Source organism: Eumetopias jubatus, unplaced genomic scaffold (assembly GCF_037043125.1).
Source record: "Eumetopias jubatus isolate StellerSeaLion01/CBP00866 unplaced genomic scaffold, mEumJub1_p1.0 scaffold_12, whole genome shotgun sequence".
Lineage (NCBI taxonomy): Eukaryota > Metazoa > Chordata > Mammalia > Carnivora > Otariidae > Eumetopias > Eumetopias jubatus.
The window spans coordinates 42,011,883-42,038,312 of NW_028274818.1; the positions used below are offsets into that span (position 1 = coordinate 42,011,883).

Here is a 26,430-nt window from a genome sequence, read left to right on the forward strand (position 1 = left end):
TCTAGTACTATGTTGAACAATAGTGTTGAGAGTGGGCATCCTTGACGTGTTCCTGATCTTAAGGGAAAGGCTCTCAGCTTTTCCCCATTGAGAATGATATTCGCTGTGGGTTTTTCATAGATGGATTTTATGAACGTGAGGAATGTTCCCTCTATCCCTATACTCTGAAGAATTTTAATCAGGAAAGGATGTTGTATTTTGTCAAATGCTTTTTCTGCATCAATTGAGAGGACCATATGATTCTTTTCCATCCTCTTATTAATGTGTTCTATCACATTGATTGATTTGTGAACGTTGAACCACCCTTGCATCCCGGGGATAAATCCCACTTGGTCGTGGTGGATGATCCTTTTAACGTATTGTTGGATCCTATTAGCTAGGATTTTGTTCAGGGTTTGGGAATCCATATTCATCAGTGATATCGGTCTGTAATTCTCCTTTTTGATGGGGTCTTTGCCTGGTTTGGGGATTAAGGTAATGCTGGCCTCATAGAATGACTTTGGAAGTTCTCTTTCTGTTTCTTTTTTGAGAAACAGTTTCAGTAGAATAGGTATTATTTCTTCTTTGAATGTTTGGTAGAATTCCCCAGGGAATCCATCAGGCCCTGGACTCTTGTTTTTTGGGAGGTTTTTGATCACTGCTTCAATCTCATTACTGGTTATTGGCCTATTCAGGTTGTCAATTTCTTCCTGTTTCAGTCTTGGCAGCTTATAGGTTTCCAGGAAGGTCTCCATTTCATCCAGATTGCTCAGTTTATTGGCATAGAGTTGTTGATAATAATTTCTAATATTTGTTTCTATTTCCTTGGTGTTAGTCATGATCTCTCCCCTTTCATTCATAACTTTATTAATTTGGGTCCTTTCTCTTTTCTTTTAGATAAGTCTGGCCAGTGGTTTATTGATCTTATTAATTCTTTCAAAGAACCAACTTCTAGTTTCGTTGATCTGATCTACTGTGTTTCTGGTTTCTAATTCATTGATCTCTGCTCTAATTTTAATTATTTCTCTTCTAATGCATGGCTTAGGCATCGTTTGTTGCTTTTGCTCTAGTTCTTTAAGGTGTAGAGTTAGTTGGTGAATTCGGGATTTTTCTATTTTTTTGAGTGAGGCTTGGATGGCTATGTATTTCCCCCTTAGGACCACCTTTGCAGTATCCCATAGGTTTTGGACCGATGTGTTTTCGTTCTCATTGATTTCCATGAATTGTTTAAGTGCTTCTTTGATTTCCTGGTTGACCCAAACATTCTTGAGCAGAGTGGTCTTTAGCTTCCAAGTGTTTGAATTTCTGCCAAATTTTTTCTTGTGATTGAGTTCTGGTTTTAAAGCATTGTGGTCTGAGAATATGCAGGGAATCATCTCAATCTTTTGGTATCGGTTGAGACCTGATTTGTGACCCAGTATGTGGTCTATTCTGGAGAAAGTTCCACGTCCGCTCGAGAAGAATGAGTATTCTGTTGTTTTACGGTGGAATGTTCTAAATATCTATGAGGTCCATCTGGTCCAGTTTATCATTCAAAGCTCTTGTTTCCTTGTTGATTTTCTGCTTAGATGATCTGTCCATTGCTGAGAGTGGAGTACTGAGGTCTCCTACAATTAACGTATTGTTATCAATATGACTCTTTATTTTGGTTAACAGTTGGCTTATGTAGATGGCTGCTCCCATGTTGGGGGCATAGATATTTACAGTTGTTAGATCTTCTTGTTGGATAGACCCTTTAAGAATGATACTGTCCTTCTGTGTCTCTAATGACAAACTTTAGTTTAAAATCTAATTTGTCTGATATAAGAATTGCTACCCCAGCTTTCTTTTGAGGTCCGCTGGCATGGAAGATGGATCCCCATCCTTTCACTTTCAGTCTGGATGTATCTTTAGGTTCAAAATGAGCCTCTTGTAGGCAGCATATGGATGGGTCCTGTCTTTTTATCCAATCTGCAACCCTGTGCCATTTTATGGGAGCATTCAGGCCATTCACATTGAGAGTGATTATTGAAAGATATGAATTAATTGTCATCATGTTGCCTGTGAAGATGTTGTTTTTATAGATTGTCCCTGTAAATTTCTGTTGTATGTCACTCTTGGGGTCTTTCTCCTTTTATAGAACCCCTCTTAATATTTCTTGCAGAGCTGGCTTAGTGGTCACATATTCTTTCAGTTTCTGCCAGTCGTGGAAGCTCTGCATCTCTCCATCCATTCTAAATGACAGCCTTGCCGGATAAAGTATTCTTGACTGCATGTTCTTCTCATTTAGTACCCTGAATATGTCTTGCCAGGCCTTTCTGGCTTGCCAGGTCTCTGTGGATAGGTCTGACGTTGTTCTGATGTTCCTCCCTCGGTACGTAAGGAATCTCTTCCCCCTAACTGCCCTTAAGATGGTTTCCTTGGTTCTAAGATTTGCATGTTTCACTATTACATGTCAGGGTGTTGGCCTGTTTTCCTTGATCTTGGGAGGGGTCCTCTCTGCCTCTAGGACGTGAATGTTTGTTTCATTCCCCAGATTAGGGAAGTTCTCAGCTACGATTTGCTCAAATACATCTTCTAGTCCTCTCTCTCTCTCCACTCCCTCCGGGATTCCAATTATTCTGACATTGGAACGCTTCATGGTGTCACTTATTTCTCTGATTCTATTTTCATGGATTCTGAGTTGTTTTTCCCTGGCCTCCACTTTTCCCTTTTTGTCTATTATATTGTCTTCCAGGTCGCTTATTCATTCTTCTGCCTCACTTACCCTAGCTGTTAGATTATCTAGATCGGATTGGATCTCATTGATAGCATTTTTAAGTTCTGCCAATTCGGTTTTCATTTCTGCCCTTAGAGACTCTATGTTGCCATTAATTGATTTCTCCATTCTAGCCATTGTCTTCACAATTGCTAACCTGAATTCCATCTCCAACATCTTGGTTATATCTGCATGCATTTGTAAATCTGCAGCATAAGTCATAATCTCTGAGTCTTTTCTATTTTGGGGGCTCCCCCTCCTAGTCATTCTGTTGATGGGTGTTTGAGGGAATGTATAGAGTCCAAATTATTGACCAGAACCCAAGCAAGATGCACCTGTTTTCTTGGGACCTTAGGGTTGCTGGCCTCTAGTTTTCCCAGCCTATCTTCTGGGGGAGGGGTCTGCCGCGCTGTTACTCAGGCAACCCTGTTTGGGCGGAGCTGCCCTGCCCCCCTGTGGCGGGGGATGGGCTCAGCGGGAATCAGTTTTTGGGGCTTTTGTTTTCTGGCAGCTTTCCCTGGCAGCTTTCCTGCGTCTCTTCTGTGAGTCAGAGCAGAAGAGACTGTTTCCAACCCTCTGCCTCAGAGCAGAGAGACCGCAGTCTGTTCTTCAGTGAGCTCTCCAGGCCACACCGTCTCCGTTTCTGTCCAGCGGCCTGGGTTGTGCGCCCCTCCGCAGCGCCCCCAGTCCTGCCTCCAGGTCGGGGCATGTCTCTGCCCTTTGTGCTTCTAAAACTGCCAGTCGCTCGCAGTTCGACTGTGAGACCCCCGCAGCTCCGGGTTTCCGCCCTGGGGGCTGCCCTAAAGTCCTTTCCCCACTACCGGTCTGTGAGTATGTGACCCGTCCTCAGCGCGCGAGGCTGTCTATTACCAGCGGTGCAGGATCCCCATGGCCAGGCACCCTCCTGCTGCCATTTATCCTCCGATATCTGCCCGCAAAATCACAGCTCCCCATTTTGTACCTCGAAACCAACCGCCTGTGATACTCTGTAGAGATCCAGATCTTCTTACATCTCAGGCTGGTTTCGTGGGTGCTCAGAGTGGTCTGGTAGATATCCAGCTCAATTCCGGGGACCAGCTGAAATAGGGTCCCCAACTCCTCCACCATCTTTCCTCTCCCCTCCTAAAATGAATTTTAAATAAGGGTTCTCCGATGGAGATTTAAGTGAAGTCATGAGTTAGTTCCTTCTTTTGTCCTTCCAACTATCTAGATAAATTATTGAATGCTTTTTTTTTAAAGATTTTATTTATTTGTGAGAGAGAGAGAATGAGAGAGAGAAAGCACATGAGAGGGAAGAGGGTCAGAGGGAGAAGCAGACTCCCCGCTGAGCAGGGAGCCCGATGTGGGACTCGATCCCGGGACCCCAGGATCATGACCTGAGCCGAAGGCAGTCGCTTAACCAACTGAGCCACCCAGGCGCCCCTATTGAATGCTTTTTTAAAAAGATTTTTTTTATCTATTTATTTGTGTGTAAGAGGGAGAGAGAGAGTGAGAGTGAGAACGCACAAACAGGGGGAGTGGCAGTCAGAAGGAGAAGCAGCTCCCCACTGAGCAAGGAGCCCGATGTGGAACTCAATCCCAGGACCCTGGGATCATGACCTGAGCCAAAGGCAGACGCTTAACCAACTGAGCCACCCAGGTGCCCCAAATTATTGAATGCTTAGAAGTGTCTTACACAGTACAATACGTTGCAAAGTGCAAGTGATATTAATTATTCATGGATTCCATAGTTACGATTTTGCATCTTGGTGAAATTTATTGTAACCCCAAATCAGTGCTCATGGCTCTTTCATGGTAGTACCAGGAAGATTTGAGTCACTCAACATGCACATTCCCAGCTGAGGTAAAGCAAGGCATCAGTCTGCCTTTTTGTCTTTTTGTTTTCTCTCTCATTTTCTGAATAAGAGTCCTTTTGTGATGTATTTGGTGCCATATTTTTGCATTTTTCTTGGTTATTTCTTTATTTAAAATAGCCCCCAAGGGTAGTGCTGAAGTGCTGTTTAACGTTCCTAAGCTGTGATGTTCAAGAAGGGAGAAAATAAGCTCAGATAAGCTTAATTAAGGCCTAAGTTGTGTTGACCATGAATTCAATAAATCAACAATACATATTAAATAAATTAATTAATTAAATTAAATACGTATTAAATAAATTAAATAAAGGATTAAATAATCCATAAATAAATACGTATTAAATTAAATATAAATTAAATAAATAAACACACATAAAACAAGGTTATGTATTGGTTGATGAAAATGTTGTGACCAGAGTCTCACAGGAATCTAACCTTGTATTTCCCCTAGGAGCGATGCCTCAGTATTCGCTAATTCAGTGTTCCCAGCAACTACATAGAACGTAACTTCCAGGAGAACTAGAGTTGACTGTATATCAGAGAGTGACAGTTGACCTTGGGAAGTGAGAGGAGCACATGTAATGAATCATGAATGACCTGAACAGTAACAGCAGTATAAATAACAAAGGATAGATGAATCAGGGTGATCTAGAAGAAGGCTTTGTGAAAGGAGTGGTCATCAATCTGGGCTCTGCAGACTGAAGAGGGTTTATGTAAGCTCAGGAAGCTAAGAGTAGGAGTGATGAATAGTCTTATTTAGGGAGGACAGGCTATAAGCCAATTTGTGTTTGAGGATTATTTTGAATGTGGGGCATATGAAAAATAAGGCTGAAAAAATCGTGTGGGAAGGAGTTCTGGAGGTCCTGAATGTAAGTCTGAGAGAGCCTGGGTTGGTTCCTGGGACCAGTTTTTTTTTTTTTTTTTTTTAAATCAGCTTCATAATTTGCATAAAATAAATTTCACACATTTTGATGAGCTTTGACAAATATGTACCCCCAAGTAAACACCACCACAATCAAGTTATAAAACATTTCTATTACCCCAAAATGTTTTCTCATATTGCCTTGCAACCAATACCCCTACCGCTCATAATACTAGGCAAAAAATACAGCACAAACTTATCTTTTATAGAATTTCTTATAAATAAAATCAAATAGTAAGTCCTTGTATGAGACTGGCTTCTTTGGCTTAGCATAATGTTTTTGAGGTGTATCCATTTTGTATGTAGTATATAGTTTTAAAGAAAAATGCTGACTAGTATTCCATTTTACGGATGTACTAAAATTTGCTTATCCATTTACCAGTTGTTAGATATTTTGGTTGTTTCCAGTTTTGAACTATTAGAAGTAAACTTTTTGTGGCCATTTGTGTACAATTCTTTTTGTGGAAATACATTGTCATTTTTCTTGGATGAATACTTAAGACTGGAACTGCTGGGTTGTATAAGTGTATACTTAACTTTTTATGAAACTGCCAAACTGTTTTCAAAGTGATTAAAACATTATATATAATCCCAGCCATGTATGAAAATTCTAGTTGCTCCATATCCTCACACTTAATGTGGTCAGTCTTCTAAATATATGCCATGCTAGTGGGTGTTGGTATCTCATTGTGATTTGAACTTAGATTTTATTTATGACTAATGATGAGAAACATATTTTCATGTATTTGAGATTTATATATCTTATTTTGTAAAGTATTCAAAGATAAAAAATTGGTTGTCTTGTTATTGGGTTTGAGACATTCTTCAAATATTCTGGATATTGATCCTTTGTCACACATATGTGCATATGTGTTGTGAATATTTCCTGTATGTCCTGCCTTTTTGTTTTTGTAATGGTGCCTTTTAAAAAGCAGAAACTTTTATTTTTGTTGAAGGCCAATTTACCAATTTTTTTTTCTTTCATGGTTCATGCTTTTTATATACTCTAAGAAGTCTTTGCCTAACCTAAGGTCACAAAAATTTTCCTCCATGTTTTCTTCTAGAAGTTTTATAGTTTTAGCTTTTACATTTAAGTCTACAATCCATATCAAGTTGCTTTTTTTGGTATGATGTGCGGGAAGGGTTGAGATTCAACTGTTCCAGCAACATTTGTTGAAACAGCTATTTTTTCCCCATCGGATTCCCTTGACACTTCGGTCAAAAGTGATAATTGACCCAGATGTGTGTGGATTTATTTCTGGATATATATATATATATACAGACACACACACCACAACTATGCATACACACATATCTCTTTAAAATTGGGTCATATACATAGCTTTATAGTAAGTCTTGAAATCAGGTAGTGTAACTTTTCCAAGTTTATTATTCTCTTTCAAAATTGTCTTGGATATTCTAAGTACTTTGAACTTCCCTAAAAATTTTAAAGTCAACTTATCAAGTTCTACAAGAAAACCTGCTGACATTTTCATTGGAATTCCAATCTGAATCTACAGATCAATTTAGGGAGAATTAACATGTTAAAGTACAAAGTCTTCCAGTCTGCAAGCATGGTATAGCTCTCCAGTTATTTAGGCTTACTTTAGTTTATCCAACAGTGTTTTGTATTTTTTGGTGTACAGGTCTTGCACATATTTTGTTTAAATTTTCCCTAAATATTTCACATTTTTTGATGCTACTGCTAATGATCTTTTCAAACAACCAGATATCTTTATCAGTTTTTTTCTATTTTATGCATTTTCTATGCTATTGGTTTCTGTTTTTATTTTTATTATTTAATTTGTCTTCTTAATTTGTGTTTAATTTGTTCTTTTTTCTAGCTTAAGGTGGGAGCTTAGATAAATTATCCTAGAACTTTCTTCTCCAAAGTAAGTGTTAAAAGTTATGAATTTTCTCGTAAGTTCTGCTTTAATTGCATGCCACATATTTTGATATCTGTGTTTTCATTGTCATTTAAGATATTTAAAAATTTTTTCCTTATGATTTTTTATTTGACACATGGATTATTTGGAATAATTTTGTTTAATTTCAATACACTTTGAGATTCACCAGATAAAATTTCTGTTGTTGATTTCTTCATTCTCTTGTGGTCAGAGAAAATTGTAAGTTCTCTGAGTACATGCTGCTGAGTGGAATATTCTATAAATGTCAGTTAATTCAAGTTGATTCAAGTGTTGTTTGAGTATTCTGTATTTTTATTGAATTTTTAGTCTACTTATTCTATCAATTACTGAAAGAGGCCTGTTGAAATCTCTAACTATAATTATATGTTTATTTTTCCTTTCACTTCAATCTATTTTGCTTTCTCTATTATAAAACTGTTGTTAGGGCCCAATCATTTAGGATTATTATGTCTTGAGGAAGTGACCCGTTTGTCATTATGAAATGTGTCTCTTTATCCTTTGTTGTATTTCTTGTTGTGGTATTAACATAGGCATTCCAGTTTTCTTTTGATTAGTGTTTTTCCATCATATACCTTTTAAACATATTTTTAGTTTTAACTTATCTTTGACTTTATATTTAATGCTGGTTTCTTCTGTTGGGGTGTGCTTTTTTATTCAGCCTGATAATTTCTTTGACTTTTAACTGGACTATTTAGATCATTTGTATTTAATGTAATTATTGATACAGCTGGATTTAAATCTAAATCTATTTTTCTTATTCGATTTGTTTAAATCTGTTCTTTATTTATATTTTCCTCTTTTTCTACGTTGTTTTTGGATTGAGTATTTTGTAGTATTCTGTTTTCTCTCCACTAGTGGCTCACTAGCTATACCTCTTGTTTATGTATATGTGTGTGTTTGGGGGAGGGTGCTTGCTCTAGATTTACAATATACATCTTTAAAATAGTCTACCTTTATTTTTTTTTTTTTTTAAGAAAGGGACTCTTTTTTTTTTTTAAAGATTTATTTAATTATTTATTCATGAGAGACAGAGGAGGAGAGAGAGAGAGGGAGAGAGAGAGAGAGAGAGAGAAGCAGAGGGAGAAGCAGGCTCCCAAGGAGCAGGGAGCCCGATGCGGGACCCGATCCCAGGACCCCGGGATCATGACCTGAGCCGAAGGCAGACGCCCAACCATCTGAGCCACCCAGGCGCCCCAAAAATAGTCTACCTTTAAATAATATTGTGCCACTTCCTATGTAATATAAGAACTTGAAAATAATATACTTCTATTTCCTTTTCCTGTCCTCTGTGTTAGTATAGGCATACATTTTACTTCCACAAGTGTTATAAACTCCACAATACATTGTTTAGTTCTTTAAACAGTTATCTTTTAAGAAGTTAAAATATGAAAAAAAGGATTTTTACATTTATTCTTATACTTATTATTTTAACTTTCTTCCTTTCTTTGGATAGCTCCAAGTTTCCATCTGGTATTATTTTCCTTCTTCCTAAATGATAACGGATTTACATTTCTTTTTTTTAAATTTTTATTTAAATTCAATTTAATTAACATACTGTATTATTAGTTTCAGAGGTAGAATTTAGTGATTCATCAGTTACATATAACACCCAGTGCTCATTACTCCAAGTGCCCTCCTTAATGCCCATCACCCAGTTACCCCACCCCCCACCCCCTCCCCTCCAGCAATTCTCAGTTTGTTTCCTATGGTTAAGAGTCTCTTATGGTTTGTCTCCCTTTCTGGTTTCATCTTATTTTATTTTTCCTTCCCTTCCCCTATGTTCATCTGTTTTCTTTCTTAAATTCCACTTATGAGTGAAATCATATGGTAATTGTCTTTCTCTGACTGACTTCTTTCACTTAACATAATACCCTCTAGTGCCATTCATGTCATTGCAAATGGCAAGATTTCATTGTTTTTGATGACTAATATTACATCATACACACACACACACACACACACACACACACACACACACATATATATATATGGACATCTGGGCTCTTTCCATAATTTGGCTATTGTGGACATTGCTGCTATAAACATTGGGGTGCATGTGCCCCTTCGGATCACTATGTTTGTATCCTTTGGATAAATACCTAGTAGGGCAATTGCTGGATTGTAGGGTGGTTCTATTTTTAACTTTTTGAGGAACCTCCATACTGTTTTTCAGAGTGGCTGCGCCAGTTTCCATTCCCATCAACAGTGTAGGAGGGTTCTCCTTCCTCAGCATCCTGGCCAATGTTTGTTGTTTCCTGAGTTGTTCATTTTAGCTATTCTGACTTGTGTGAGGTGGTATCTTAGTGTGGTTTTGATTTGTGTTTCCCCAGTGCTGAGTGATGTTGTGCATTTTTTCATGTGTCTGCCATTTGTAAGTCTTCTTTGGAGACATGTCTGTTCATGTCTTCTGCCCATTTCTTGACTGGATTTTTTGTTTTTGGTGTTGAATATGATAAGTTCTTTATAGATTTTGGATACTAGCCCTTTATCTGATAAGACATTTGCAAATATCTTCTCCCATTCTGCATGTGGTCTTTTAGTTTTTTTCTTTATGTTTTATTTACCATAAACATTAATAAGTGAATACAGCAAACATTGGAGATAGGCTTTTTAATAATATTTGGATATAAAGCTTAACACTTAAAATTATGCTTGCTCCCACCCACCCACCCCAATTCAACATGCAGATACTTATTTTCATATATGCTGATCCTAGAGTAGACAATCTCTTTGTAGTTTCGTAAGAGAGTATCCTTACCCTGTAACTTAAAACGATTTCACAAACTATATGTGATCATGGTATAGTATCATCATTCATACAGTTCCTCAAGGTGAATACATTCACACAACATTCACATTAAAATCTGTGTTTTTAAACATCATTTTAATAAGCCAAACCACAAGAACCCAAGTTCTAGTTTTAAATGTGTTTATGAAGACTGCTGCTGAGCTCAAAGCATGCAGATATTCATGACTACCTAGATGAAGCTGGATATTGAAACACCTTCAGTAGGTCCAATGATGCAATTTTTCACTCATCCCAAGTATCTCCATATTTGTTTAGTTTGACTTCTTTTTTTGGCATTCTTTCCTGCATAGGCCTGACGGAGGGGTCAGTCTTATGTGTTAAAGTTACTTCATATGACTCTCTGTTCTTATTCCTTAATTCCTCATATGTAATATTTTTTGTCTTAGGACTTTCTTCAGGGTTGGGATCAGGTCCTTGAGCAATATGATCAGTAATACCAGTGGGAGTAGATTCAGTCATAGAAGCACTGAATGGAATTGGCTCATAATGAGGAAGCATCGCTTTTTCTATATTGTCTGCTGCTGGAGATGTCACAAAAGATGAATGACCACCCAAATTTGAGTCATATTTTGACTTCTGAGAATAGTGCCCAGATGGTGAAGATCGCCATGACTGTAAAGCTGAGCGTAAAGCTTTTCCCAGAGGGGAATTCCCAAGATTTCTGAACTTCTCTTGGCAAGTTTTCACATAAGAAGGCTTTCCAGCAAAGTATCCCATGATATAAGCAAATATAAGTTTAGGGATTGAACCATATTTGGGATGACTTGAAAGGATTCCTTTACTAATTAATCCTTGAGTAATCAACATACTTGTTGCAGCCAAAGGAACAGATCTGAACCGGAAGATTTCATCATTGCACTCTGCGAAGACTCTTCTTTATTCTGTTGGAATGTAATCAGCCCCTATGTGGGGAATTGGTCTTGGAACTTCTGCATTCGGCTCTCGAAAATCAGCCCTCCCATTCATTTTTCCTCCAGACGACAGCAGCGAGCTGGCGCGATCGGGGGCAGATCGCCTCAAGGAGACCCAAGAAGGGTCAAGAAGGAAGAAAAGTGTGTGGAAACCAGCAGGTGGGGGGCATTGCAGTGGACTTGGGGGTGGGGAGCAGACAGCCACCACCTTTTAGTTTTATTGGCTGTTTCCTTTGCTGTGCAAAAGTTTTTTGTCTTGATGAAGTCCTGATAGTTCATTTTTGCTTTTGTTTGCCTTGCCTTTGGAGATGTGTCTAGCGAGAAATTACTGTGGCTGAGGTCAAAGAGGTTGCTGCCTGTGTTATCCTCTAGGATTTTGATGGATTCCTGTCTCACATTTAGTTCTTTCATCCATTTTGAGTCTATGTTTGTGTGTGGTGTAAGGAAATGGTCCAGTTTCATTCTTCTGCATGTGGCTGTCCAATTTTCCCAGCACTATTTATTGAAGAGACTGTCTTTTTTCCATTAGATATTTTTTCCTGCTTTGTCAAGATTAGTTGACCATGGAGCTGAGGGTCCATTTCTGGGTTCTTTATTCTGTTCCACTGATCTATGTGTCTGTTTTTATGCCGGTACCATACTGTCTTGATGACTACAGCTTTATAATATAGCTTGAAGTCCGGAGTTGTGATGCCTCCAGCTTTGGTTTTCTTTTTCAACATTACTTTGCCTATTTGGATTCTTCTGTGGTTCCATACAAATTTTAGAATTGTTTGTTCCAACTCTGTGAAAAATGTTGATGGTATTTTGATAGGGATTATATTGAATGTGTAGATTGCTTTGGGTAGTATAGACATTTTAACAATATTTGTTCTTCCAACCCATGAGCATGGAATGTTTTTCCATTTCTTTGTGTCATCTTCAATTTCTTTCGTAAGTGTTCTATAGTTTTCAGAGTACAGATTTTTTACTTCTATGGTTAGGTCTATTCCTAGGTATCTTATGGCTTTTGGTGTATTTGTAAATGGGATCAGTTCCTTGATTTATCTTTCTTCTGCTTCATTGTTAGTGTATGGAAATGCAACTAACTTCTGTGTGTTGATTTTCTATCCTGTGATGGATTCCTGTATCAGTTCTAGCAATTTTTAGGTGTAGTCTTTTTGGTTTTCTACCTCAAGAAAGAAGAAAAGTCTCAAATATACAACCTAACTTTACACCTGAAGGAGCTGGAAAAAGAACAGCAAATAAAGCCTTAATCCAGCAGGAGAAGTGAAGTAATAAAGATTAGAGCAGAAACCAATGACAGAAATTAAAAAAAAAAAAAAAAACCCACAGTAGAACAGATCAATGAAATCAGGAGCTGGTTCTTTGAAAGAATTAATAAGATTGATAAACCCTTAGCAGACTTGTCAAAAAGAAAAGAGAAAGGACCCAAATAAATCAAGTCATGAATGAAAGAGGAGAGATCACAACCAACACCCAGAAATACAAACAATTATAAGAGAATATTATGAGCAATTATATGCCAACAAATTAGGCAATCTGGAAGAAATGGGATACATTTCTAGAAACATATAAACTTCCCAAAACGAAACAGGAAGAAATAGAAAACCTGAACAAACCCATAACCAGCAAAGAAATTGAATCAGTAATCAAAAATCTCCCAACAAACAAGAGTCCAGGGCAGGATGGCTTCTCAGCAGAATTCTACCAAACATTTAAAGAAGAATTAATACCTATTCTGAAACTGTTTCAAAAAAGTAGAAATGGAAGGAAAACCTCTAAACTCATTCTATGAGGCCAGCTTTACCTTGAAAACCAGAAAGACCCCACTAAAAATGAGAATTGCAGGCCAATATCCCTGATGAACATGAATGTAAAAATTCTCAATAAAATACTAGCAAATTGAATCCAACAGTACATTAAAAGAAGCATACACCACAATTAAATGGTATTTATTCCTTACCTTCAAGCGTGGTTCAACATCCATAAATCAATCAGTGTGATACACCACATTAATAAAAGAAAGGACAAGAATCATATGATCCTCTCAATAGATGCAGAAAAAGTATTTGACAAAATACAACATCCTTTCTTGATAGAAACTCTCCACTGTAAAGGGATAGAGGGAACATACCCCAATATCATAACAGCCATATACAAAAGACCCACACGAATTTCATTCTCAACAAGGAAAACTGAGAGCTTTTCCCCAAGGTCGGGACCACAACAGGGATGTCCACTCTCACCACTGTTGTTCAACATAGTACTGGAAGTCCTAGCCTCAGCAATCAGACAACAAAAAGAAATAAAAGGCATCCAAATCAGCAAAGTGGATTTACATTTCTTGGATTATGGATCTTCTGGCAACAAATTACCTCAGCCTTTGTCTGAAAAAATATTTATTTTGACTTCATTATTTAATTTTTATATTTTCACTGGATTTAAAAGTCTAGGTTAACAGTTTTTCTCCCTTTTCACACTTTAAAGATGTCATTTTATTGTCCTCTGTCTTGCATTTTTTTTAAATTTATTTTATTATTTTTTAAAGATTTTATTTATTTGACAAAGAGAGACACAGTGAGAGAGGGAACACAAGCAGGGGGAGTGGGAGAGGGAGAAGCAGGCTTCCTGCTGAGCAGGGAGCCCGATGTGGGGCTGGATCCCAGGCCCCCGGGATCATGACCTGAGCCAAAGGCAGACGCTTAACAACTGAGCCACCCAGGTGCCCTGCATTGTTTTTTATTTAAGATTTTATTTATTTATTTATTTATTTATTTATTTATTTATTTATTTATTTGACAGAGCGAGAGAGCACTAGCAGGGGGAGCAGGAGAAGGAGAGAGAGAAGCAGGCTCCCTGCTCAAGGAGCCTGATGCGGGGGTCGATCCTAGGACCCTGGGATTATGATCTGAGCCGAAGGCATCTGAGCCATCCAGGTGCCCCTGTCTTGCATTGTTTTTGATAAGAAGTCTCAATAATCTTACTTTCATTCCTCTATGTGGTATGTCTCCCCCTCCCCCTGGCTTTTTAAAAAGATATTCTCCTTGTCCTGGTTTTGAGAAATTTTATAATGAGGTGCACTCGTGATGTTTTCTGTGTGTTTAGACTTCTTAAACTATATGCTTAGACTCTTTGTTCAGTGTCTTTGATCTGTAAATTTATAATTTTTATAAAATTTGGGAAAATTTCAGCCATAAAGTCTTCAAATTTGTTTTTGTTCTCTTCTCCTCCTTTCTGGGGCTCCAGATTCATGCTGAAGAGCTCAATATTGTTCTACTAATTATTAAGACACTAGTATTTTGTTTTTGTCTTTTCTCTTCCTCTTACCCTCTGTACTTAATTAGGATAGTTTCTACTGTTATGGCTTCAAGTTTATTGATCTTTTCTTCTGCTGTGTTTAATCTGCTCTTAATCCCATTCAATGAACTTTTCATTTCAAGTTTAATTTTAATCTCTAGATGATCTATGTTGCTTTTGTTTATGTTTTCCATTTCTCTCTTCACATGTTCATGTTTTCTTTTAAATACTTTTACATAGTTGTGACACTTATAATTGTTTTATGTCTTTGTTAATTCCCCATCAAATCTATCATTTCTAGATCTGTGTCTAGATCTATCATTGACTGACTTTCCTTGTGGTTTTGAGTCACATTTTATATATCTAATAATTATTTTTATTGGAAAGTGAACATTGTGAGTTTTCTTTGTTGAGTGCTTGATTTTGTTGCATTCCTTTAAAACATGATCAGTTTTATTTTGGCAGGCAGGTAAGTTACTTAAAGATCAGATTGACCCTCTCGAGGTTTGTTTTAAAGCTTTCTTCAGGGCAGGTTTGGAGGATACTTAAGGGCTCCAGTATACTAGGGCTCCTTTGCTACATTACTAAGCTATGACTCTTCTGATGAGTCCTCTGAATACTTTGTGAATTCGGTGAGATCTACCTATTCTGGTTGATAAAAATTGAAATGATTTTTCAGATCTGTTTGGGCTCTGGGAATTTCTTGGCTTACCACATTCTACTAATCTTTCCTAGCATCATGGAGTGTCACCTTATGCATGTACAGACATTTATTCAGGCAAAGAATTGAGGGGACCCCCATGCAGATTTCTGGAGCTCTTTCTTCATATAGCTCCCTTATTTTCAATATTCTGCCCTGCAAATTCTACCTGCTTTGGGCTTCTCAAACCTCAAATTTCGCAAGGCTTTTTTCAGACTCCTCCTCCTTGTGCTGCAGTTTGGAGGTTACATCGAGGTAGACAGGGCAAACATATAAATACTTCATTTATTTCCCTTTTCTAAGGGAACATAATCTTGCCTTGCTTGTAGTCCAATGTCTGAAAATATTTACTTAATTTATTTTGTCTATGTTTTCATTTGTTTAAGTCAGGAGAGCAATTTCCATAGCAGTTACTTGTTCATAGGTGTAAGCAGAAGTCTACAGCAGTATTTATCAATGTGTCTGAGTTTGTGTGATCAGATATATGTATATATTGTGTGTGCCTTCATATGGTTAATATGGGTCATACACATTGCCTTACTTGGCTGGGGCTGCCATAACAAAATACCATAGACTGGTGCTTAAACAATAAAAATGTATTTTCTCACAGATCTAGAGGCTGAAAATTCAATATCAGGGTGCCACCTTGGTTGGGTTCTGTTGAGAGTTCTTGTCTTAGCTTGAAGATGGCTGCCTTTTCACTATGTCCTCACCTGTAAGGGGTAGGGGGAAGAGTATGTGTGCTAACTCTCTTGTGCCTTTTCTCTTAAGGACACTAATCTCGTCAAGAGGGTCCTACCCTCATGATCTCATCTAAATCCAATGACCTCCTGAAGGTCCCATTTCCAAATACCATCACAATGGGGGTTAGAGTTTCAACATATGAATTTGGTGGTGGGGGGGGAGAACAATTCAGGCCTTGTCATGCATTCTTCAGAAATATCTCTCATTACTCACAGTAATTGTTTTTTAACTTATGCGATAGCCACTCTTCTAAGATGTATTTTAGAATCAAAATGACAAAACTCCCGCCTTCTACTCCATTAGTGCTACCCAGTTTGAAAATTACTTCAGGCAATAGGGAGCTCTTACATACAGATTTTTGAGTAGGGAGTTGACCTGATGAAATGGTGATTGAGGTGTTTGAGGTAGGTAGGACTAAATGTAGGAGGGTGACAGGTACAGCAGGTTATGTAATGTTCAGTATAGTAACCAGCTGATGAGTTCTCTCAGGGTTCAAGGTCAGCAAAATTTGTCACTAGTCATTTGCTTAGCTGGTTGTATCCAAGCTTATCATTATCCTCAGCAACCAAAGCCTCCAACAGCTCCAGCACTGAGGAAATCTTCAAAGACTCACGTGCTGAAGTGCATTATCCATTCATTTATTCATCCAGTATATATTTTATTTAACTGTTGTGTCTGGCATTTTTAAGCAATCTAAAAAAAGACTATTGCCCTTGCCCTCAAGGGGCTTATGGACCCTTTGGGGAAGCAAGACAAATATATTAGTTAAAATATAACATAATAATAGTTCATTATTTTGGCAATATCTTTACTGCTTTTAAAATGAATTCTCATACCTTCTATGATCAAAAAGATAACCAACATACTGTCTCACAGATTGTCCATATGCTGTAGGGAAAGAAAAATGATAGTCAGTGTGGGATGGTATTAGCCAGAGAAGACTTTTCAGAAGAGGCTTTGGGTGTTTTCTTGAAAGATACGCTGAAAACAAGAGGTGGAAGATCCTTTGGGCTACAGGAATCTCCTGGCAAATATCATAGGTGTTCAGGCTGACCCAGGCAGGGTAGAACTTGGACTTGGGGACATATGGCTGGATAAAATGGGGACCCCAGATAGTGGAAACCTTTAAGAGTAGGCTGAGGCATGTGGACTTGATAAAATAATTGAATAGAGAACTGTGGGAGGTTCTTCTCTAATAAAGTAATGGAAATTTTTGCCCTATGTTTTCTGTTCCCTTCTTTTTCCTCCACTTTCATGTGAGCTTATTTTTAAATTCCCTTTTGACACTAATAAGCTTTTAAAATAAGCTTTATGCTCGCATTTTATTTTTTAAACAAACCAAAAACAGTTCTTTACCACAAAAATCTGTAATAAAATTTTAGGACCATACCCATTGAATTGATATGTCAAATTAGTAACTGGCCATCTTTTCTCTTGCAGACATAATGCAAGACACTGAGAGGGATACAAAGCTTCAGCATTTTTCATTCATTCATTCAGTCAATCAATATCTTACAGTGCTTAGAAGCATTATCTATGTCTTCAGTGTCTTACAGTCTAGTGATGAGAAGGGACTGAAGTAAATGGCTGGTTGAATTCAGGTCACCTTTCTTCTCCTTCAGCTGTCCAAGGGGTTCACTCACTCATCCCCCAGGGCCTCTCTCCAGGACTTTTATTTATTTTATTTATTTTTTATTTTATTTTGTTTAAGTAGGCTCCATCCCCAGTGTGGAACCCAATGCAGGGCTTGAACTCACAACCCTGAGATGAAGATCTAAGCTGAGATCAAGAGTTGGATGACTAACCAACTGAGCCACACAGGTGCCCCTCTTCAGGGCTTTCTGATTGGTTTATGGACATGGGAAGGGAGGGCTCACAATGGAAATCAGGAAGAGTGCTGGGGTCTTCTGGGGCTGCTGGAGATTTTATTCTCATATCTCAGAACTCCATGTTGACATAGTCCTGTGGAGATTTCTTGGTCATGCAAGGTGTTTCTGTTTCTGGATTGTTGAAATAGTCATCTGAATCTAAAATTGAGGCTCAAGTAGAAAGAATGGAAAGAACATGAAAGATGCCATTTACATAGTTTTGGGGATAATGTCTGGCTGTGTGAGGGAAGCATATTAAATGAAAATCAATTATTTCATCAGCAAGTGGGAAGTGGTTGCAGCTAAAGGATTTTAGTCTACAGTAAATACATGCCATGCCATGTGACCACAACTTGGCGTTAAATAAAGTTTTAGATCGTATTCATAAAAGAATAATATGGAAGATATTTAAAACAAACAGTTTCTCTTTTACTTTACATTGGCCAGTTTATGTCTAGAGTGTTTTATTCATTTTTAGGTGTCAGGTTTTAAGAGAAATACAGCAAATTGATCTATTGAAACATTAAGGAATCAAATGTGAAAATGAAAGGGTTTGAAACCAAATAATATCTGGAATGGTTGAAGGAAGTCTGTATGTTGCTCTTGCAGAAGAAAGGACTAAAAGGCAATTGAGAACTTTCAAATAACCAACAGGCTGTCTCGTGAAACAGGAATTAAGCTGGATCTGTGTAGGTACAACAGATTCAATTAGGAGCAAATCAAGGGAAGTATCAGGGAAACCCAAGTAAGGCAGAACTTCTCCACAATTAAAACGGTTCCCAGATGGACTAGTTTGTCCATTGGGGTAGTAAGTGCCCCATCACTGGATAAATTTGATGTACATCTGGGGAAAATGTTGTGGAAGGCTCCAATGTTGTTTGATTCAATGATTTTGTACCATATGATGAATCCTGTCACACCTCAGTGCTCTCTGAGAGATGATAAGTAGAGCTCAAAGGAACCCAGAGGAACTTGGATGAGTGGATAAAGAATACAACTGCCAGAGGCCCCCAATTCTGAGTCATATTTGAGCTACCCTTAGAGGCAGGGTGGAGAAAGGAAAAGAAAAAATTCCAAGAGGAAAAACACCTTCTGTTGCTCTTGGCAAAGATTTGAAACAGCACCACCAGCCTTATGCAGCCCTACAGGGAGGAGGTTGGCCGTTGGTCCATTGGCCCCTCTATCTGTCTGTACTTCCCAAGGCAGGAGGCTGTTCTTGGACAGCCCCTCCTCTACATCTGGGAGGTAATTAGGCCCCGGGGTGGTGGGTGAAGTGAGTATAGGTCTGTTGTCAGTGGGAAACAGAGCTTACACCAGCTCTGAAGCTGTGTCTGGTATTCCCTGGCAGCAGGATAGTCTCAGTTGTTCTTTCTTCCTTTGGCTTGTGGGGGCTTTCTTGATCTCTAGAATGTTTGAGTCTCATCACCGGCACATGTGAGTATTCTAGAGTTTGCTGCTGATGCCTTCCCTCACTTGCTCTCAATGCATCCCTCGTTTACTGCCTTTGGTGGTTATCTTCTCACATGTACTTGTCTTCTATCTTCAATAAATTGTAAAAATCCTGAGGTGAGGATGGGCTTATACTCTTTCTAGTTAAGTTTTTAAAAATCTTCTTTCTTTTTTTTAAAGGTTTTTATTTTAATTCTGGTATAGTTAACATACAGTGTTATATTAGTTTCAGATGTACAATATAGTGATTCAACAATTCTATATATTCACTCAGTGCTCATCATGGTAAGTGCTCTCCTTAAGCCCCATCCCCTATTTTACCCATCTCCTTTCTCCTCTGGTAACCATCAGTTTGTTCTCTATAGTTAAGAGTCTGTTTCTTGGTTTCTCTCTCTCTTTTTTCCCTTTGCTCATTTATTTTGTTTCTTAAATTCCACATATGAGTAAAATCATATGGTATTTGTCTTTCTCTGATTGACTTATTTTGCTTGGCATTATATTCTCTAGCTCCTTCTATCTTGTTGCAAATGATAAGCTTTAATTCTTTTTATGACTGAGTAATAACCCATTGTATATATATGCCACATCTTCTTTATCCATTCATCTATTGATGGACACTTGGGCTGCCTCCATAATTTGGTTATTGCAAATAATGCTGCAATAAACACAGGAGTACATACATCCCTTTGAATTAGTGTTTTTGTATTTTTGGGGTAAATACCCACTATTGAAATTACTGGATCATAGGATAGTTCTATTTTTAAATTTTGAGGAACATCCATACTGTTTTCCATGGTGGCTGCACCCGTTTGCATTCCCACCAACAGCATAAGAGGGTTCCCCTTTCTCTACATCCTCACCAACACTTGTTTCTTGTTTTTGATTTTAGGGATTGGTTTATACTTTTGTGTGTTCTCCATAGCACCTATCTCAGTCCTTTTTCATAATGAATGTGCTTATTCAAGTAGCAAGGATATATGCCAATTTGTCAAAGTAGATCTTTTTGTAAAAGAGATGATGTTGGTTAGTTTTTATGTATGGAAGTTATGGACTCTTCATTATGAACATTAATCATTGAACACCGGATTTTTTTTTTAAGCCCTTTAGGTATTCAGACTGGCTTATATCATTTGAAAATTCTTGCAGCTGGGGAAGGTGTTGAACTCCTGGCTGTCTCTCCTGGCCCAGCATTTGGAGATCATCTTTGAGGTCTGTCTGAGTCTGTTACAGTGAGTTTTAGGGATTGTGCTGCTGATGACATGAGTTTACTCAAAATCAATAATCAACAGCCCACTCCCCATGATTTGGACTATTACTTTCCCTAGAAGAAAAAATAGAAAGTTTTTCAAGAAGCCTCATGTGCCTTTTAAGTCCCTCAGTGTCCAACAGGAAGAGAAGCCAGGAGGAGGGCCGCCAGAATCATTGCCAAGGGCAGTGTATGTGTGGGTTGCGGTGTGATGGTGACAATGGTGACCTCCCACACCACATCTCCTTGGCTCTTTTATTTTCCCTTTGGGGAAAGCTTTGGGGTATGGGCAGGGCACCCTTTAAAGGAGAGTCTTCTCAAGCAAAAGCAAGCCATGTCAAAGCAGGCTTGTTTTTACTGCCTGGCTGCAAGTTCATTTGCAGGGAAACCAAGGAAACCACCTTTGAAAGGCTGCATGTGGACCAAATAATAGAATCTGAAACCATGTTGTTGTACTTCAAAAATAACAAAACTTGGCAGGTAATGGGAGTACACCATGATTTAATTGCTTTGGGTATTAATTAAGAAAGATGGAACAGGCTTTCAGGGAGGGATTTTCATGACTGTAGGAGTGTTTGAACACTGTGTGTGTGTGTGTGTGTGTGTGTGTGTATCTATTCTATAAATCATCACAAAAACTGGAGAAGACGAAGAAGCATGGCAGACCGATTTTACTGCCAAAACAAAGATTGTTGTCTTAATAAGGTACCCAGAGTCCCTGAGGGTCTATCCTGGGCAGCATTCTCATACATTCAGCCTTAGTTTTTCCTTTCTTCTTTCAGCATCTTCATTCCTGTTGTCCAGTTACCTTCCCTTCTGCTGCTCAAATTCTTTGTCCTCCTTTATACTTAGCAACTGTGAAACACCAAACCACTGTCTGTGTCATGCTTTGAAACCATTACTAACAGAGCTAACCTGCCTGGCCAGGTGTTTGATTCTGTCTTCAGCCAGACCTTGTATTCACCTAATCAGAATGGTGGCTCTTCTCTGGGAAACTTGCAAACTTTACGGCATAAGCTAAGATCTCCATGAAGTGTCCTATTGCCCTCAGTTCTATGTCTATGAGGAGTGCTGAGCAGCCTTGCCCCATTTTTCTTCTGTTTTTCAGCTGAGAGGAAGTTAAAAAAAAAAAAGGCCAATGTGGTCCTTAACTAGCTGTGACCTCTAGGAAGTCATTGCTCAGCATCATGATTTCTCATCTTCAAAATGAAGGGATGGATTGGATTATCTCTAAAGGTTCATTTGGCTCTACCATCTGTGATTCTGCTCCAGCTTAGCATTCTCTGCCAGCACTCCATACCACAGGTCACCATGGGTGAGCAACAGACAAGAAATGGTTGCATTCCAAGGGAGGGAGAGCTCAGCCCAAGTGAGTAAAATGACATTTGCAAAGTCCTGAGAAGCTGAGCTCTGCAGCACTGAAGAAATAATATGTTAATTCACTAAAATTTCCCAGTACAGTGCCCTAAGCATTTTAGGGGAAAGAAGCTATATAAATCTAATATGTAAGTGATTCTCTCATTCTAATTCATATGCTTTCTACAGGTTACAATGAGGTCTCCCTGGTGTTCAAACTGGGGTGTAGGTTTTTTCACACTCTTGGGGTTTGTGCTTTTCAAGGCCCATTTTGATTGGGCTGCAACAAGAAGGAGCAAGTGAGGGCCAGAGCTGGTCTAGAGATGTGGGGTATGGGGCCATGGGTAGGACAATAGCCTGGCATTAAACACAAGCTGCAGATGGGGCCTCCTTCCTTCACTGAGGTACCGGAGTTGTCTGAGGGATGCAGTGTTCTTTAGCCTCTGTCTTAACAATCCAGAGGCCCAGGAAGCCGAAGGAACCTTCACAGAAGCCCAGGAAGGCCACGACTAAACACACGGGACTGTATGATGTGGGACATATGACTGGGGAAACAAAGAACACTAAGCATCTTAACCTGGAAAGAGGAAGCCTTGGGAATGGCATTGGAACATATTCTAATACTCAAAGGACCATCGTGTGGAAGAAGAATTAGGCTTGTTTTTGTGCTTTCATAGTATATTATTGATGGAAATTAGACAGATATTGATTCAATGTCAATAAAAATATTCTAATGCTGTGTAGAAAATTGAATAATATTTGACATCTTTATAGTGTTGTACATTTGCAAAAGTGCTTTTCCTACCTAATTTAATAGCACTGTGAGGTAGGTAGAGTTATTATTGTCACTATTATTGGGATTCCTAATTTCACAGTGCTATGGGTAGGTAGAGCTAAGGTTATAATTGTTAGTATTATCATTATTACCACCAACACCATTATTTTAAGTCAGATATGAAAATAGAGATTATATTAAATGACTTAAAAGTTGTGAACCTATTAAGTGGGTAAGTTTAACTCTATGTCCTAACCTTTTCCTTAAATTTACAAATATACATACTCTTCAAACTACAAAATAAGTGAGGAAATAAGATACCTGCTTTCAAATCTTTTATAGTGGTCGGTCAGACCACCCCATGCTCCTCTTTAAACCCTTCCCGACTTTCTCTTCTGGTATATTAACTTCTGATTGCCAACTCCAAGGTCTCTCTGTTATTCTCATGGGCCTGGAACGGTATTTTTCTAACCTTGGCTGGGGTCATTTGGGAAGGATCAGCAGGTGGGACTGGGAACCTGGGGCACTAAGTGGCTAATTCAGGGTCTAATCCGTGGGGCCCCACAGAGCAGCTGAGTGCATCCCAAGGTGCACAGCTGGTTTTTCATAGTGCTGCTATTATAGGATTATTGGAAATGGCAATTGGGCATCAAGTAGTGGGACCTCTTTTCTCAGGCTCTAAGGAAAACTTAACAGCAATAGTCCATGCCCTTGGCAATCTTTGGCCTCAGGAGAGAGGAAATGAATGGACAATGGAGGATGATACTGAACTCATTTAATAATAAGAAAAAAAATCCTTTTTTTTAGATCTCCAGGGAATAATTCCCTATTTTTGCCCCAGTTCCTAGCCAATTTCTGGAGTTTTTCGTTTTGCCAAACCCAAATATCTCTTGCTGACATTTAGTGAGTTGATAACACTTACTGAGCACTTCCTCCATGGAGAGTGGATAGGGAGAGGTAGAAGAACACATGCACATGCTCCCTGACTCAATTTCCCCCAAATCAAAGAATTATAATAGTTAACAATAGTTGGCATTATGATGGAAGTGTCAAAAGGGCACGAAAAGATCTATAAAAACTGGAACACACTAATGTGGTTCATTTGCTACACAACAATATATTTTTTAAAAAATCATGTATTTTTTTTATGTCAAGAGCATGTGGGAGGTTGGACAGGAGTAGGGTTTGAGCAACAGGCCAAGGACTGCCTTCCATCTCTTGGGTTTTTTTTTTTTTTTCCTTTTCAACTCTGTCCCTGCCGCAAGCTGGAGTATTCTAACTCACTCCTTCCTCACTTCTTACACCTTCTCACAGCTGCTGTGTTCTGAGAGCCTGTCAGTCCAAAACCTTTTCAATTTCTCTCAGCTGGCTTAGGGCCCTGCAGGCCAGCAGGTCACCTTGCAGCCCCGCTAAACAGCACAGAGGCGTGAGATGGTTTTGCAGAGAAGGTCTGTTTGGACACCTGATCCAGACGCCAACAGTGGCAGGTCAGCTGTCTGTGGTGAGCGCTGGTGATGTGAAAGGGGTGTCTGGGGCCGGACTGTAGTGAGGGAAGGCACCCTGCCAGAGATGAACCCTCAGCCACATTCTTAAGGTAGTTGAGTGTCTGGCCTAAGGGCACAGGCGGATTGAGACAGAACCTTGGAGCAGGATGGAGCCAGCCTTCAGCACGAGAAGGGAAGAGGCCAAAGGTGTTCTCGTGATGATCATAATAATTCAGATATTTAGAATCTGAGTCCCTGTTCCCATCCCCACACTTCTTTTCTCTTTCCTTCTCCCTCACATTCAGAATATGACAGCTTTTTATCACATTGCTCTTAGGTGGCAGATGGATGGAGGTGGGACAAAGAAGTCCATTGGATTTCTGATTGAGTCTTCTGAACTTGCCTAGCATAAACAATGATCTTAAAAGCTGAGGCTTTACATATTTTTTTTAAATCTAAAATGCCTGGCTTTAAATATCAAGAGCCAAAGTCTAGAGAGCTGAAATTTTAGAAGGCAGGATGACACAATTTATGTCCTACCCAAAAGGAGATAAAAATGTGACCAGCTGGGGGAACGAGGAGAACCAAAGCAAAGTAGATATTGCTAGAACTTAGGAGTTTCTATGAAGAGGGTCAGCTTCCTTATCTCCAGGGCTGAATTATGGGAGGGGGTAAGGATTGGGCAACTGAAAATGTAACTGGATTGAAAAGAGCTCCGAGGCAGTAGACACTTGTGCCTCTCTCTCCCTGGACTGTGGTCCAAAGACCAGGTACACCTGCCCCCAACTTGGCCCTGGGCTGTAGAGTAGTGATGGCTGGGGAAAGTCTAGCTAGCAGATCTGAGGACAGCCTCATGGAATTCCACACAATCCTATGCTAGAGGTTCCATGACACCCACAATGGCAGCAAAAGTGATGGAGAATAAGCTGGTTGATTCTAAAGGAGCCCGGTACTGGATTCTACAAGGAAGGTGCAGGATGTGTGTACTTCCTGGTAAGATGCTATAGCAGGATGGTGAATGGTGAGGACCAAAGAAAATGAGGTATGCCTCAGTGGAGTCAGCCAGTGCAGAGGACAGCTTGAAGATAGATGTCTTTCCCCAGAAGCCAGGGCAATGGCTGCCCTCCACCAAATTGGAAATTTAGAACATCCCCAGCAAGAAAGAAAAGAGAAGGGGGTGGGGGGGGTGGGAGCATGTACATCTCAAAGTAACCCTAATTAAATCCCAAAGAGGCTGAGTAACCTTGAATTGGAAGAATTAAGATTTCTGTGACAGAGAAAGAAATAAGAAATGCGCTAAGTTCTATTATAGACAATACAAATATTGCACTATTTTTATAGTCCATGATTGTGTATTTAACTTTCCATATAGGTTTGCCTAGAATGGAGCGAAGACACCAAAATGAAGTGGAGTAGGAGACAAATGCAGAAGCCTCTAGAGAGGAAGCTCAGGCGTATAGAAGCTAATTATGATGAGAACTTGCCTGGTTTCCAAGAGGAGGCTAGGAATGCAGGGAGGCATGCTAATGTTGCACAGAAAGGGCTACAAGGGGACCCCGGTTAGTTTCCCAACACGTTGATCTGTTCAGGAGGCTGTTCAGTTCATCTCTCATGATGCCCTCAAAGAGCTCTTCCCCGGGAATCCTTATGAACCCAAGGATGGCTATGACCTCTCCCCCACCATCCCAGCAATGAGCATGAGCAGCCTATCAGTCAGTGTTGTGAGACCGTCCCCCATAGTTGAGACCTGGACTCAGTGTGGGGGATGTGCTTCTCCAGGCACTGCCCACGACCAGATGGGGCTGGAGCTACACATCACATGTCTGCTCTTGCTGGGTCTGCGGATGAGGATAGGGCAGTGAACGGAGAGATGCACTCTGTTCTGAATCAGAGTATAATGACAGCCAGATAAGCACATCTAAAATGAAACCACGGAACCCATTCCTCCTTCTGAGCACGGAGCAGCCACCTGAGATATGTAATGGGAAAATTATTTGGAAGCTCGTTCTCTGGATCAAGACAGATTTGCATGAGGAGAATGGATTGAGGGCATCATCCCCTGGCTCTGTGTTTCTCTTCCTTCCAAGGGTCTCCCCCTATTTCCTGGGTCAGCAATACTTCTAGATTTTGTTTCTTCACTTCCCTTTTCTTTCTGTTTGCCTTTCCTCCCCTGATGCTTGATCTTCACTTGGGGTTCCCTGAGTTTCAGTTTTGCATCCCGGGAAAAAATGGGATTCTCCTCCCAGAGGAGGAACTGGGTTTTCCTTTGTAATTTACTATAACTTTGTGAAGTTCAGAGAACATCCTCAGATCCTAGACTGTTTATAAATTCCGGGTTTCACTTTCTCTCAGCAGTTTTACTTGTGGAGCAG

At 39.3% G+C, this 26,430-nt stretch overlaps 1 pseudogene; it reads right to left on the reverse strand.

Moving 5' to 3' along the window:
* Positions 1 to 10,126: 10,126 nt before the first annotated feature.
* On the reverse strand, positions 10,127 to 11,211 carry LOC114222901 (OCIA domain-containing protein 1 pseudogene; annotated as a pseudogene).
* Between the last annotated feature and the right edge of the window lie 15,219 nt (positions 11,212 to 26,430).